The following is a 12,723-nucleotide window of genomic DNA, read 5'->3' as shown; positions in this document are numbered from 1 at the left end:
ATCCAACATTATTCGTCTGTCCTGTGTGGATTGTTTTTGAGCAGTTTTCTTCAAACACCACTTTTGTGAGGCAGAGTTTAAATGGATCAAGACAATGTTAAGAGGCTTGGCATCAGGAAAGTGATGGTGTAATGGGAATTACAAGAGACAGGTCTGCTCCCAGGAGCCCTGGGGTCTGGGGGCCCAGCAGAGCTGCCTCCCCTGAGAGTGCACAGCACACACCCTCCAGTCAGGCTGTTGCTACTCATCTGGTCTTGGTCTGGCTGCTTGGGAGCATCAGTGTGCTCACAGAGCAGCTGATCTTTTTAATAGAACGTTTTGCTGTACTCTGCTGAAACAACGAAGAGATTCACAGGTTTGAAAAGGACTATCAAATCATCTAGTGTGATTTTATATAGATACTGTGCACTTCTATGTATCTCCACCTGCATTCCAGTAACTTGTGATGCACTAATTCATACTTTCCCAAAATGCATCTGCCCTTCTTCTGAGAATATTGCTGTTCAGTACATTACATAATTTCACGTTAATTATTTTCAATCAGTCTATTCTCATTTACTTTAATGAAAATCCTCTTCAGACTTGTTCATGAAAATGGGAGGAGAATTAGCCCGCCCTGATGTCTGTGAGGATAACTTCTAATGGAGAGCAGTTGGCTTGTTGCACTCTGGTCTTCTGCATGGGCTTTCTCAGAAAGGCATAAGTGAGGTCTACAATCTTGATGGGGTTTGGGCTTCTCTGCTTTTTCATAAATTCAGTGATGAAGATTGTCCTGTGTTGTTGAAAGTTCTCACTGAAAACGTTTGGAGTATGAAGAGAAGTGCTTTTCCATCTGCTATAATTAATAAGAGAGTTTCCTAACCTACAGCTGGATGTGTGAGAAAATTCCTATGCCTGTAAAATACTGGCTGATGATGCCATATGCCATTCCTCCAGTTTTGTGTTAGAAGTTCAAAGAGGTAGTGTGTGTGTGTGTAATACCACTGCCTCATTATAGCTTCTACTGACAGAACACCATGCCACAATTCTGTCAGCTCCAAGATTAAGATATTTAATAGCGTCATTTGAGTTGTCTTACAGCAAGATTCAATCAGTTTTTCATTGCATACATTGTTGGCTATCATTTGATTGGGCAATGCCTAAATGTACGTTCAGTTTGGAAAAGGTGTTGCACAATGCCACATTCCCTGTTGCTTCATGGAAACTTGGACTTCCTCTTAGCTTCACTTTCTGTGGGTTATACACTGCTGGGGAACTGTCTTTGAATCAGAAACCAGTCATGATGAGAGCATCTGTTTTATTTGTGGTTTTGGGTTTTTTCTCTATTCCAGGTCCACAAACTCAATCCAGTGACACATGGTTTTCATTTATATGGTTATCAAAGCCTATTTATTCATTCACAGGGCAGAAGCAAGAACATTTTCCTTCCTTAAGGTCCTGGTGTATAAGTTCGTCAAATAGCCACCTTTTGTTTTAATGTTATGCCTTTTTCTTACCATCTGCTAAAAAGATTTAGCTTATATAACAACTTTTTTCACAATTTTTATCACCACAAATTAAAAATCACCTATAGACACAGCGATTTTCTTGCAGTCTCTAAATATTTCACACTCACCTGTACATGAAGTGCCTTCAGTACATGTAACCTTGGCACCTCACGGATCCAAAAATATCCAGTTGCTTTACTGATCTAATGAGAGCTGTATTTGTAGACATGAAGAAATACTGCCCATGAATTTTGCTAATTTTTCACAGATTCTGCTGATTTGGGATGACCAAAGAGGTTTCACATGGTTGCTGCTTTCCTCGCTCTCTCCATCCAGCACTGGGGGATGGATAGGTAGTGCTCCTGCTCTTCTATTGCCCTGAGTACCACTGCCTTCTCTGCTGCTGTCCATGAAGAGAGATAGCATCTCTTGGGTTCAATTTATCACATCTTCACACAGATGACCTAAGCCACCTGGATGACTTGCTTGCTAAAAAATTATTTATTTCCCTACCAGTGATTATAAAGGGACGTTAGGTCACTGCCTCATATTTAGGTGTCTTTAGTGTTGACATGTTAAGCAGAGGAAACAAATCCTACCCAAGCATCCCAGCTGAGTAGACTACAAGTGCCTGTTTATTCCTTACACTACTGCTAGCAATCTCTTGGGTGCCCCCTATTCTGTGGGACCATGGAGCCTCTGGAGTTCACAGTCTGACTCATAGCAATTGATGAAGGGCAGGGGTCAAACCACGAGGCCAGGAGCATGGAAAAAGGTAATTTCAATTTGGTGACTGAGGCAGTCTACACTGTGCTGACTCCAAACCACCCTATAGAGATTTTGCTGAAAGCAAACTAGACAGCTGAGCTTCTCCTGACCAGGCATTCCTACAGAATCAATTAGGTTGGAAAAGACCTCTGAGAACATTGAGTCCAAGCTTTGACTGAACACCACCATGTCAACAAGACCATGGCACTAAGTGCCATGTCCAGTCTTTCCTTAAAAACCTTCAGGGACAGTGGCTTCACCACATTCCTGGGCAGTTCATTCCAATACCTAATCTTCCTTTCTGTGAAAAAAATTTTCCTAATGTCCAACCTAAACCCCCACTGGTGCAGCTTAAAACTGTGTCCCTCGTTCTATTGCTTGGAAGAAGAGACTGAGTCTCACCTGGCTACACCCTCCTTTCTGGTGGTTGTAAAGAGCAACAATTGCTCTGAATGGCATTGGACTTCCAGGGACCAGATGGCCACTTGTGGCAGTCCAGCTGATCTGTAAAATAATGCAGTCACTGGTTTAGCTCTGGGTGTACGTTGTAAGGAGCAGTTCTCTCATACAGCCTTGACCTTCTGAGGCTTTCTTTCCTCTCACAAGTGCCACAGCATGTGTGAACATGGTGAAGTGGGTTTTCTCTTGTCCCAGCATCCTTGTCATAGGTCTGTCCCTTTTGCAATCTGACTGTATTCTGCAAAGACTTCCCTCTGGCTGTCACTTGCAGTGTTTCTTGTCTGAGTAAGTGATCCCTTACAATGCTGGAAAATTGCCAGTAGGTCCTCCAGCGAATTGATGTTTGTGTCATCATCTGAAGATTGCTTAAATGCCCCAAATATCAACACTTATTGCCAGCTGGTCACTTTGAAATCAGCAGGGCCTTTAAATCAACAAGCATTTACTGTCTCCAGTGTTTGCCCTATGCCATGAACTGAGAAGCAGTTTGTTTTTCCTTCTTTCTTCCCCAGCTTCCATTTGTGCCCTAGTCATGCAGTTGTCATGCTAGTTGCACTACACCTGTATGAATTTCTTCACTGGCAAAATGTGGCAGCTTTTCTGGGTACTGGTGGCTGGGCTGCCACAAGTGGTTGACAGTTTGGAGAGCTGTAGGCAGGAGGCAATTCTGTGAGTAAGGCAGAAGTGAAATATTCCTTGGTGTCCACCCCGTGGTTTTAATACATTCTTCAATTAGAGAGAAATCTGCAAGGAGGGGGTGATATATAATACAAGATCCTGTGCTAGGCTATGGGTGTTGGACCACATGATCTTTGTCTACCCCCTTATGCACTCTGTGGTCCAGTACCATGCTAATGACTGTATTATATATGTGATCTGGACTTATTGATGATCACTAATTGCTAAAAATAGAGCAGATATGGAAAAACAGCCATTACTTTAATATTCAGTGCTCCTAACTTGAAGCCTTTGTCTGATGGAAACAAAAGCATATGCTGCAGCTCTTGTTCTGCACGTTCTGCAAAGTCAGGGTATCCCTGGCATAGATTGCTGAAGGCCAGGTTGTTTTAGTTAAAAATAAACCCAGAGCAATCATGACAGGCTTGTAAATTAATGTGGTGCATTCTCTGAGCACCAGCTCCCATCAGGGTTACTCTGGAGATCTCTCAGTGTCGTCCATCATCAGAGTCCCATCGCTCTAATGATGCATTTCATATTAAAGTGGCTCCAGTTGCTGGGAAGAGATTCTGCATGCTCAAACTGCAAAATATATTACTGTTGTTAACCTCAGATGTTCTCTCTCTTCTTACCTATGATGCCCTGGAGAATAGGCCAAATAGCTTCTTCCACAGAGAGAAATCCTGTTTCATCCTTAGGTTGCATTCAAAACAAAATGTTTTCCTTCACTGCAGTCTTTAAAACTCCATCAAGATCTTCTGATGATATTTGAACAATGAACTGTTTTATAAAGCTGCCATTCCCATCCATATTAACCTTTATTAAAAGGCTTTTAGGCTGGACTTAAATAATGCAATCTGCCCTTGAGACAGAGGTAACCCTGTGATTGCCTTGGCCAGCAGCACCATGGGAAAAGAGCTCTGACTCAGTCTCACTTCAGTGGCTGGTTCCCCTTCTGTCCAAGGGGAATTCCTATATATGAACTCTTTCCCAGACATAGATTACTTCCCTCTTCACACAGGGTCAGCACTGCTCCCTTGCAGACTTTGCTGTGTTTTCCCCTCTTCCCCTTCTCCCGGGCTCTGTTCTCATCTGCCTTGGTGTATGAGGCTCTATATCAGTGTACACTGCTACCACTCCTTTAGACAAAAACATCTCCTCTGTACATGCAGAAGCAGGAAGTCAGACGTCTGAATAGTCTTCCCACAAATTTCAAGAATTACTCACATTCATTGTCATCTTCTCTGGGCTGCACTGCCTGGGGCATCTGTGGGTTCTGACGAGAGCTGGGGTCACACCCATCGACTTGTGGAATAGCTGAAACCTATTTAACCCAGAGCACACACTTGACACTAGTAATCTGCACACCCCAGATTTTGTCCCTGTCTCCCGTGCCCCACGAGGTCCTGAGCATCCCCCCAGCCCACCTTTCACACCTATCTACCACTTGGTGGGGTAAAGGGCCTGAGGGCAGGTGAGAATGTGTTTTAAGGTGCTGCCCTTGTGTTTTCTGCCTGCATGGCTGGCATTGGGTTGGCCACAGCTTGTCAGCCTTCATGGTTTAATTGTGTAGTGTTCTTTTATGTGTTGGGAAAACCCAGGAGGACATGAGGCCATTATCAAAGTGGTCATGTGGGATGTGAGTTCGTGTTTGACCCCTGCAGGATGACTGCATGGGAAAGCATGGATCCACATATGGGGTAGACATGTTTTGGCTCCTTACTCCACTGATCCCTGTGTGGGGCTGGTCCTCAGAGCAGGCTTAGACCAGGACCTTTGGGTTTTGTGGAACCACTCGACTGTGTGGGCTTGACTGTGAACATTTGCCTGCTCTAACAAATTTGAATCATGCCTGCCCTCTTACCCCTGAATTGACCAGCAACCTCAATCACCCTTTTCTGAATGCACCTGTGATGCTTCAGGAGAAATACCTTGTTCATATACTCCAGCTGCCCTTGCTGGCTCCCTACTAGCTGGTATAGGTCTAGCCATAAGGAGATCCTTGGTGGATATAGCCTGAGTTTCCACAGTGGTCTGTACCAGAGATCTTGATAACATGCAGCTGATCATGGTTCTTCATGCCAGAGGCATGCTCCCCAGCCTAGGAGGATCATCCTTCATAGAGAAGGTTAACTTCAGCCCTGCTGTGCATGAGGTAGCAGATGTGCTGAGCAGCATGTGCTGCAGTTTGACAGCAAAGAATCATCAGTTGAACACCATTGTGCCAACTAAATCATAGCACTAAATCATGCCCAGTCATTTCTTGAACACTTCCAGGGATGGTGACTCCACACTTCCTTGGGCAGCCTGTTCCAATCCTTGACCACCCATTCCATGGAGAAATTCCTCCTGATGTCCAACCTGACACTCTTCTGGTGCAGCTTGAGTCCATTTCTTCTTGTCCTGCTGCTTGTTGCCTGGGAGAAGAGGCTGACACACACCTTGCTATAACCTCCTTTCAGACATTTGTAGAGAGCAATAGGTCTCCCCTGAACTCCCTTTCCTCCAGCCTAAACAACTCAGATTCTCTCAACCACTCCCCATATGACTTACTGTCCAAGCAGTTTGTCTTATACATCACAGAATTCAGGCAAGAAACTCCTCAGCTCTGTCCTTCAGGCTGCCTTCCTGGAGCAATCCTGCGTTTCAGACTTCTGACAAGCACAGTAATGGTGGGAGGGGATGGTGCTCAAGCTGTCTCCAAACATCCTGCTGTCCCTCTGTTACCTTTTGCATGAGAAGCTGCTATAACATACATTATTTGGAATGCAAGGCATCTTTGTTCCCCGTCCAGTGCAACAACCCTGCCCAAGGCCAGCACACAGGCGCTGACCCACGTTGTTAGAGTAATATAAGTAATAATTATTTGAAGTTTGTGAACCCCTGGGATGAAAACCACATGCAGTATTTGCTACAAAACTGTTTTGATTTGAGAGATTCAGTTAAATACTGACTCAGTGGTTAGGACATGTAGGCTGGGATTATGGCGATAAACAGTTCAGCATTACTTCAGTTAGTCAGAAGCAGCAATGGAAAAGGGCCCACACTATTTGTAATGCCTCCCTGATGCTGTTTAATTGGAAGGTCCTGGGTTGCCAGAATGCATGTTGAGATGGCCCATGCATAATCTCTGGTGGGTGGGGGGCAGATTTCTACTTTTATGCCATTGTTTTTGCCACAAGTAACATTATAAGTGACTCCTTTATCCTTGTCTATCAGTTATGTTTTGCATAATTAAGGCTAATTATTAGGTATGAATAAATCTGATTCTGGTGGGAATAAGTTGTACTTACCATATTTACTCTCTCCATGACTGACCTTTTCTGTGAAAGGCTTCAGAAAAAAAGGTGTGCTTGCCCCTGTGCTGAATGGTTTGTTGTGCAGTCCAGCACACTTCCAATTAGTTACTAGAGTGTAAAAATCTCCTGTTAACTTCAAGTCTTAAAAGAGAAGAAATATGAAGTTTGCACAGCCCTCTGAGGCACATGGTGTGATTCTTGGGGTTGTGCAGGGCCAGGAGTTTGGCACTCCTTGTGTGTCCCTCTCATCTCAAGGTTCCATGCTTCTGTGAAAGGACACATGTGGTTCTGGTTTACAGGCTGCCCATCACCTCACTGGTTGGTACAGAAGAAGGACCTTTAGCTGCCAGCCTAGGAAGCAAGGCAATGTCTTTGTCTGCCAAAGACATTCTGATTGTTCCTATGTCTGCTTTCCATTCCCAGCTATTAAACAACATGAAAAGACAACTGTCAACAGTGCAAATATTTCCCTTGTTTAGTGCTGCATGTGGTCTGGGGCTGTTGGCATCACTGGGATGTTATCCCTTCAGAGGGCTGTGGCTGGAAGAAGTTGGCATAGTGGAAGAGAGTTTTCCATGAGATGTTGTGTTTTTTAAAAGGCTTTCTGACACCTGATGTCTGTGAAAGAAAGTGAGGAGTACTTCTCACCAGTGCATGGCTGCCAGAGTCTGTGGTCAGTCTGGGTCAGCAGCATTTGCCTCTCCATGAGATGAATCTCTTGGCTATGAGGCCAGATCCACTTGGACTCAGAGGGTAAGTGGTACCACATGGCTTACATGTGACAGTCTATATGGCTAAACTTCTTTGCTGGCAGAAGCTGGGTGGTCTCACCCATGTTCCCTATTAGCAATGATGGTTAGTCTGTGCCTAAATTATGCCCAGGAACTGCCTGAGAAACTGCTAGCTGGCAATCAAGCAAACTGAGTAGGAAAGATGAGAGCCTTTAAACTCTTTTGATCATTTCATGCTCATGCTTGAGCTCTGCCTTGTCCTGGGCCAGCTTTCCAACACAGGTGTAGTCTCTGAGTCCCAGGATGGCCTCTTTTCTAATTCCAGCTTGTAGAATATTGCAAGAAGCTTGAAGAAGAGAATGCTGGGTCTACTTCACAAGCTAATCATAACTCATGTGACTGGGGCAAGTTTTGGGGGATGCCCTTCTCGGAAGAAGGCAGTCTGTGATGCCCCTAGTCACCAAGGGGTGAAATCTTTAAGGTATCCATTTAAAGATGAGAAGTCTGTGTGGAGAGGAGAGGGAATGACCACATGGCTAAGGCTTTAAGCTAACTCCTATGCAAATACATGTATTTACAGACTTTGGTCACAGAATATCCCTGAAGTGTCTTGAAATAGAGAGTTTGGTGTGAGACAGAAATATTTGGAACTCCATTGCTTAGTGTTTTTCATATTTTTCTGTACTAGACATCTCCATTTCCTAGTGCTTTCTGAGGTAACTCTCAGGTGGAAGTGACAGCTCAACCTAGGAAAGATTGAGAAATTCAGATTGGGCAAGCAAACTCCCAGTCCTCTCACCCACTCAGTTCACACTGTCTTCGAGGTGTCCTTTTCCCCTTCACATATCCACTCTCTCACGTGGGTTCTCTGTGTTCCTAAGGATGAGACCCCAGCTGACTTTTGCTCTCTCCTGATTTCAACTGAGGTTCTGTGGTATGAAAGTCCACATTTGCTTACCCAATGGAGATGGAAATGTGGAATTTTCATTCTGTCTGAGGGCCTGATGGGCATGGATGTGTTCAGGAGAGCAGAGACAGCCTTATGGCTACTGGGTGAAATCTTGACTGGTCTCAGTGCTAGCTCTGCACAACCTGGGAAGGAGTGTCCTTGCAGCCCTGTACTGTGGTCATGGCTTCATCTGACCTTGCAGCTCTGCCAGCCCCTGAAAGGTCCCAAGGACCTGCTGGGCTGTGCCCTGGGGCTGACTGTGCTTGTGAAAGTCCTGAGCAGGCAGATCAATGCTCCTCCAGCCTGTTTCGTTTACCATAATGAAGACTGCTCTGTAGGAAGACAAGCAAGCCTCTTGCCTATTCAGGAGTTTCACAAGCGTGGTGCACTCAGGTTTCTGGCAGTGGGAAAGCCCCAGAACGTGGGTTGGAGTGAAGGGACAGTGCAGGTGATTTTACAAAAGTCCTGTCTAACTCTTGGGTAAACCTGAAAATCTAATTTCATTTGAAGGCTTCTATCTACTGCATTCAGATACGTGATGACTACAAGGAGTGACTCAGGTCTCTCTAAATGCTGCCCCACCTGGTATCTGAAAATGGTCTGAATCAAGAGGAGATCCTGGGTACTGTTTCCTGAGAAACATGCCAAAACCAGGTGGGAAATGGGGGTGGTCTGGGCTGGGTGCAGTCACAGTGACCGTGGCAGTGCCATGCAGACCCTTTACCTTCCTCCCCTCTGCCCACCCATGGCAGTGAGTCTGCCTCTGGCATACAGCACACACTGACAATGTGTGCCAGAGTGAGCCAACAGGGCAGCTGGGAGGAGGCAGGAGAAATAAAGATTGAATTTGAACACCTAGATGCTGCATTGCACTGGGCTGTGTAACATGATGACACAGGATACACAATCCATTACCCATCCGGAGGAAACTGGTGTACACAGAGCCACACATGGGAGCTGTTCCTGCTGCTGTCATCAAAATTTCCCATCCCTAGCACAGCCCACAGTGGGGTGGATTAGGGGCCAGAGGTATTCCCAGAGACTAACAGGGCAGATGTAAATTACTGAGACTGCTAAAAATAAAAGTGTATTTGATCTAGAGGTGGCACTTTCCCTCACCTCCCTCTTTGAACAGTCTGGGGAGAAGGATGACTCTGAGCAGGAGCTGTGCAGAGCTGTAAGGTAATATGAAATTCCTGCCAAAGCTGCCTCTCACCCTTCTCTAACTACCAGGGAAACTTGTGGAGACTAGCCTTCCCAGGCTAGTGTTAGCCTTCGTGATTGTTGCTCTAGGCTCCCTCTGTAGTCATTGAAGAATGACAACAACCCACCCATGAGCTGCTGTTGCATGACCTTTGGAGTCTTCATGTCTTTAGGTCAAATATAGAGAGGAGTGCTCAGTGAAGACAACTAAGCAGGATCCTCCAAGTTGGTGGTGTGAATCCTCCCTAAGATCTATTGCAGTGTCTTTGGATCTGTTTCATTCTGTCGATCATCCTCCAGATTAATTTAAGTGACTAACAGAGCTTTGCATCTCTGTGGACCTTCTGATAATTCCAGGCCAGTAGAGCATGATAGATAACACCATGAAGAAGAGTGATTGTATAAAGCAGACTTTGCCTGGATGTATTCTTATTTTAGTTTCCAGTGTGGAAGTAAACTTCTGGAAGAAAAATCAGAGATGTTCAAGATTCTCTATTTGTCATCCTGACAAGCACATCTCAGTTTTTTCATCAATCAGGTCAGTTTTCAGCCACTGAGGGATGATTTTAGGCTCCAAAGTGTGGAACAGACTGTGCTGGCTGTGTGCGTAGGGCAAACTTACTCTCACTCTAGGGGATAGTTTTGGAAGATCTCTGAAGGATTTCCAGGAGGAAATGAGACACTGTCTCTGTGTTGATTCAGCTCACATTCTGGGTCTGAACAACATGGTGCTTGGTGTTATATCTGTGTGCTTTCCCCCCAGACCTGGGAGGCTGCAAGCTGTGGGGACAGCAGTATTCCTGTGTCCTGGAGATCAGAGGGGCCTGATGAAGGATGGGGAAGATTTCCTTGGGGGATCTTTCATGCCTTTATGTGTATTGTCTGATTTCACTATGCAGCCTGCCCCATACATCTTGTGTTTATTTTCCCAGCAGCCCATGTGCCTGCTTACATGCTGCTGCAGAAGGCAGCTCACAGACAACAGGGGAAATACCTCTGTTGGCATGTCTTTCCTATCTCATTTCCACCCTCAAAATTTTCCCTTGTTTTAATCCCTGTGTTCTGGATTCCTTAAAAGTCTCTAGAAAGCCTCACCCTTTGGTACCTCCCAAGACTTCTCATCCAGAAGTCCAAGGGTTAATATCCTTGGAGTGTCGCGTTGGGAAGCAGCACAAGTCTGTTCATGCAGCTGACAGTGCCCTTTTATTATTGCTTCTATCTCTCCTATCAGATGTCTCACTCCTAACAGAGTTGTTATTAAGATAATTAGTTAATGCAGGCTATTTTATTATTGTAGTCTTATTTGGTTCGATTGCACGGTCAGCTGACACATGTCATAAAAGCAACCAAAGCATTAAAAAGTTGCATAATTGGCAAAACTGAACTGTCAGTGTTGTGGAGTTCAGAGATTTGCAGAGAGAAGAAATATACAGACTCCATAGAGACACGGGTCCTTCTGTGAACCTTGGATTTCTCTTCCTGGCATTTATTAGTCAGGAAAATGATTGGCATTTCCTCTTCTGTGTTTTAATTTTCTCTGCTTGGGCTGTATTTTCTGATCTTTGCTTTAGCCTGCAGAGGAAGGCAGATTGGACTTGTTTATCTTTGCCAGAGATTCCTTCATTTTGGGAACCACATAGGAAATAACTTTGAATGAAGGCAGACAAGAGGCTTTAAAAAGCATCTATCAAGTAATCAAGTGGGTCCATGTGTCATATTTCCTGACCATCTATTGCCTTGGTATCTGCCATTGGCACACGTCCCAGTGCTGTCAGAATAGTACAATCCTATTTTTATTTACATCCAGTGTCCCTCTATTAAAATACTTTATCCAGATTTGTCAATGCAAAATCCTAGCAATTTTCATCTTCTTAACCTTTTGAGTTTTCCTTGTGCACCCTTCTGACACATAAGCTTGTGAAAAATGTTTCTTTCTTCAGCCCTGGTCTGAAAGGCTGCTTTTCAGCCTGTCCTAACAAGACTGTTCTGAGACCTGACCAGTGTTGTCTTTGTTTGTGTTGGTCTTCTCCAGGCTTGGTTGAAGCTGTGAGTGGAACATTCCCCAGGGTCCCAAACTCTGCCCAATTTGCAGCCATGTCGACCTGCAAATATTTCCTCCAGTTTGAGATTTTTGGCATCCCAAGTTTCCTGGATGTGCTTACATCATCCCTGTGCGGAGGAGGACTTGGCTGTATGGCTTAGAATGTGCTCTGTGTAACTGAACAAGTTCCCTCAAAAATACCCCAGCAATTTACCAGTTCTTGTCTGGGATTATGAGGTATGTGATGTAGCCCTGTGGGCAGGAGGGGAAAAAGCCCTCCCAAGAGGCCACTCCTGAGCTGACTTGATAACTTTGGGGTTTGAAAGAGTGGGGAAAGAAAAATCTAAAGAGAGAAACAAGTTGTTAAAGCAAAGACATGCACAGACATATAATAAATGTCACATCTAGATTTTTTTAGAGTGTGGCTAGAGGAAATCAATCCCTAATGCAGTAAACAGGCTGCAGTGGGTTACCATCAGACAGCATCCAGAGTAACTCAGTTCCAAACAAGGACACTGCTGCAGCCAGAATTTGGAAATTGGCCTTGGAAATTTTGTTTTGCAGTTGCTGCTGTAAAAGAGGGATTTTAGAAACAAGCCCTGCTGCATGCAAAGAATGCTTGAATGTCCCTTCACACACACTGCCTTTTCAAGGTGCACTGCTAAAGCTCAAAGCACCGAAGAGGAAGGCTCCTGACAGCTTTCCAAGGCTCTGAACTTTGGACATAATGCTTTTAGGTCATGGCTTACAAGCCAAGAGCACCAAGAAGGGCAGACAAAGGCGTATTAGCTGGACCTCTTCTCAGCCTCCTGGGAGGGACAATGGGTGCAGTTCACAAGCAGAGGCACACAGCTGCAGCTCGCTGGTTGGGAGGCTGCACACAGAGGAGAGATCAGAATTCAGAGCAATTAAGCACGTCGCCTGATTGTTACCCACAGATTAAAAAAACCCCTCTGCCAGCTTTACACATTCGAGGCCTCTTGTCTTTGTGAGTCAGGAGGCAGTTCCCATCGTGAGACAAGCGCTCTGTAGTACAGGATGATTTTTGGCAAAGTCTGGATGATTGTGAGCCAGGCGGGGCGGGGACAGCATTCCAGTTTTATAACAC

The sequence above is a fragment of the Oenanthe melanoleuca genome, chromosome 1 (genome assembly GCF_029582105.1).
Source record: "Oenanthe melanoleuca isolate GR-GAL-2019-014 chromosome 1, OMel1.0, whole genome shotgun sequence".
NCBI classification, from domain to species: Eukaryota; Metazoa; Chordata; class Aves; order Passeriformes; family Muscicapidae; genus Oenanthe; species Oenanthe melanoleuca.
The sequence above is the reverse complement of the archived record's forward strand: the minus strand, read 5'-3'. Positions refer to the sequence as shown.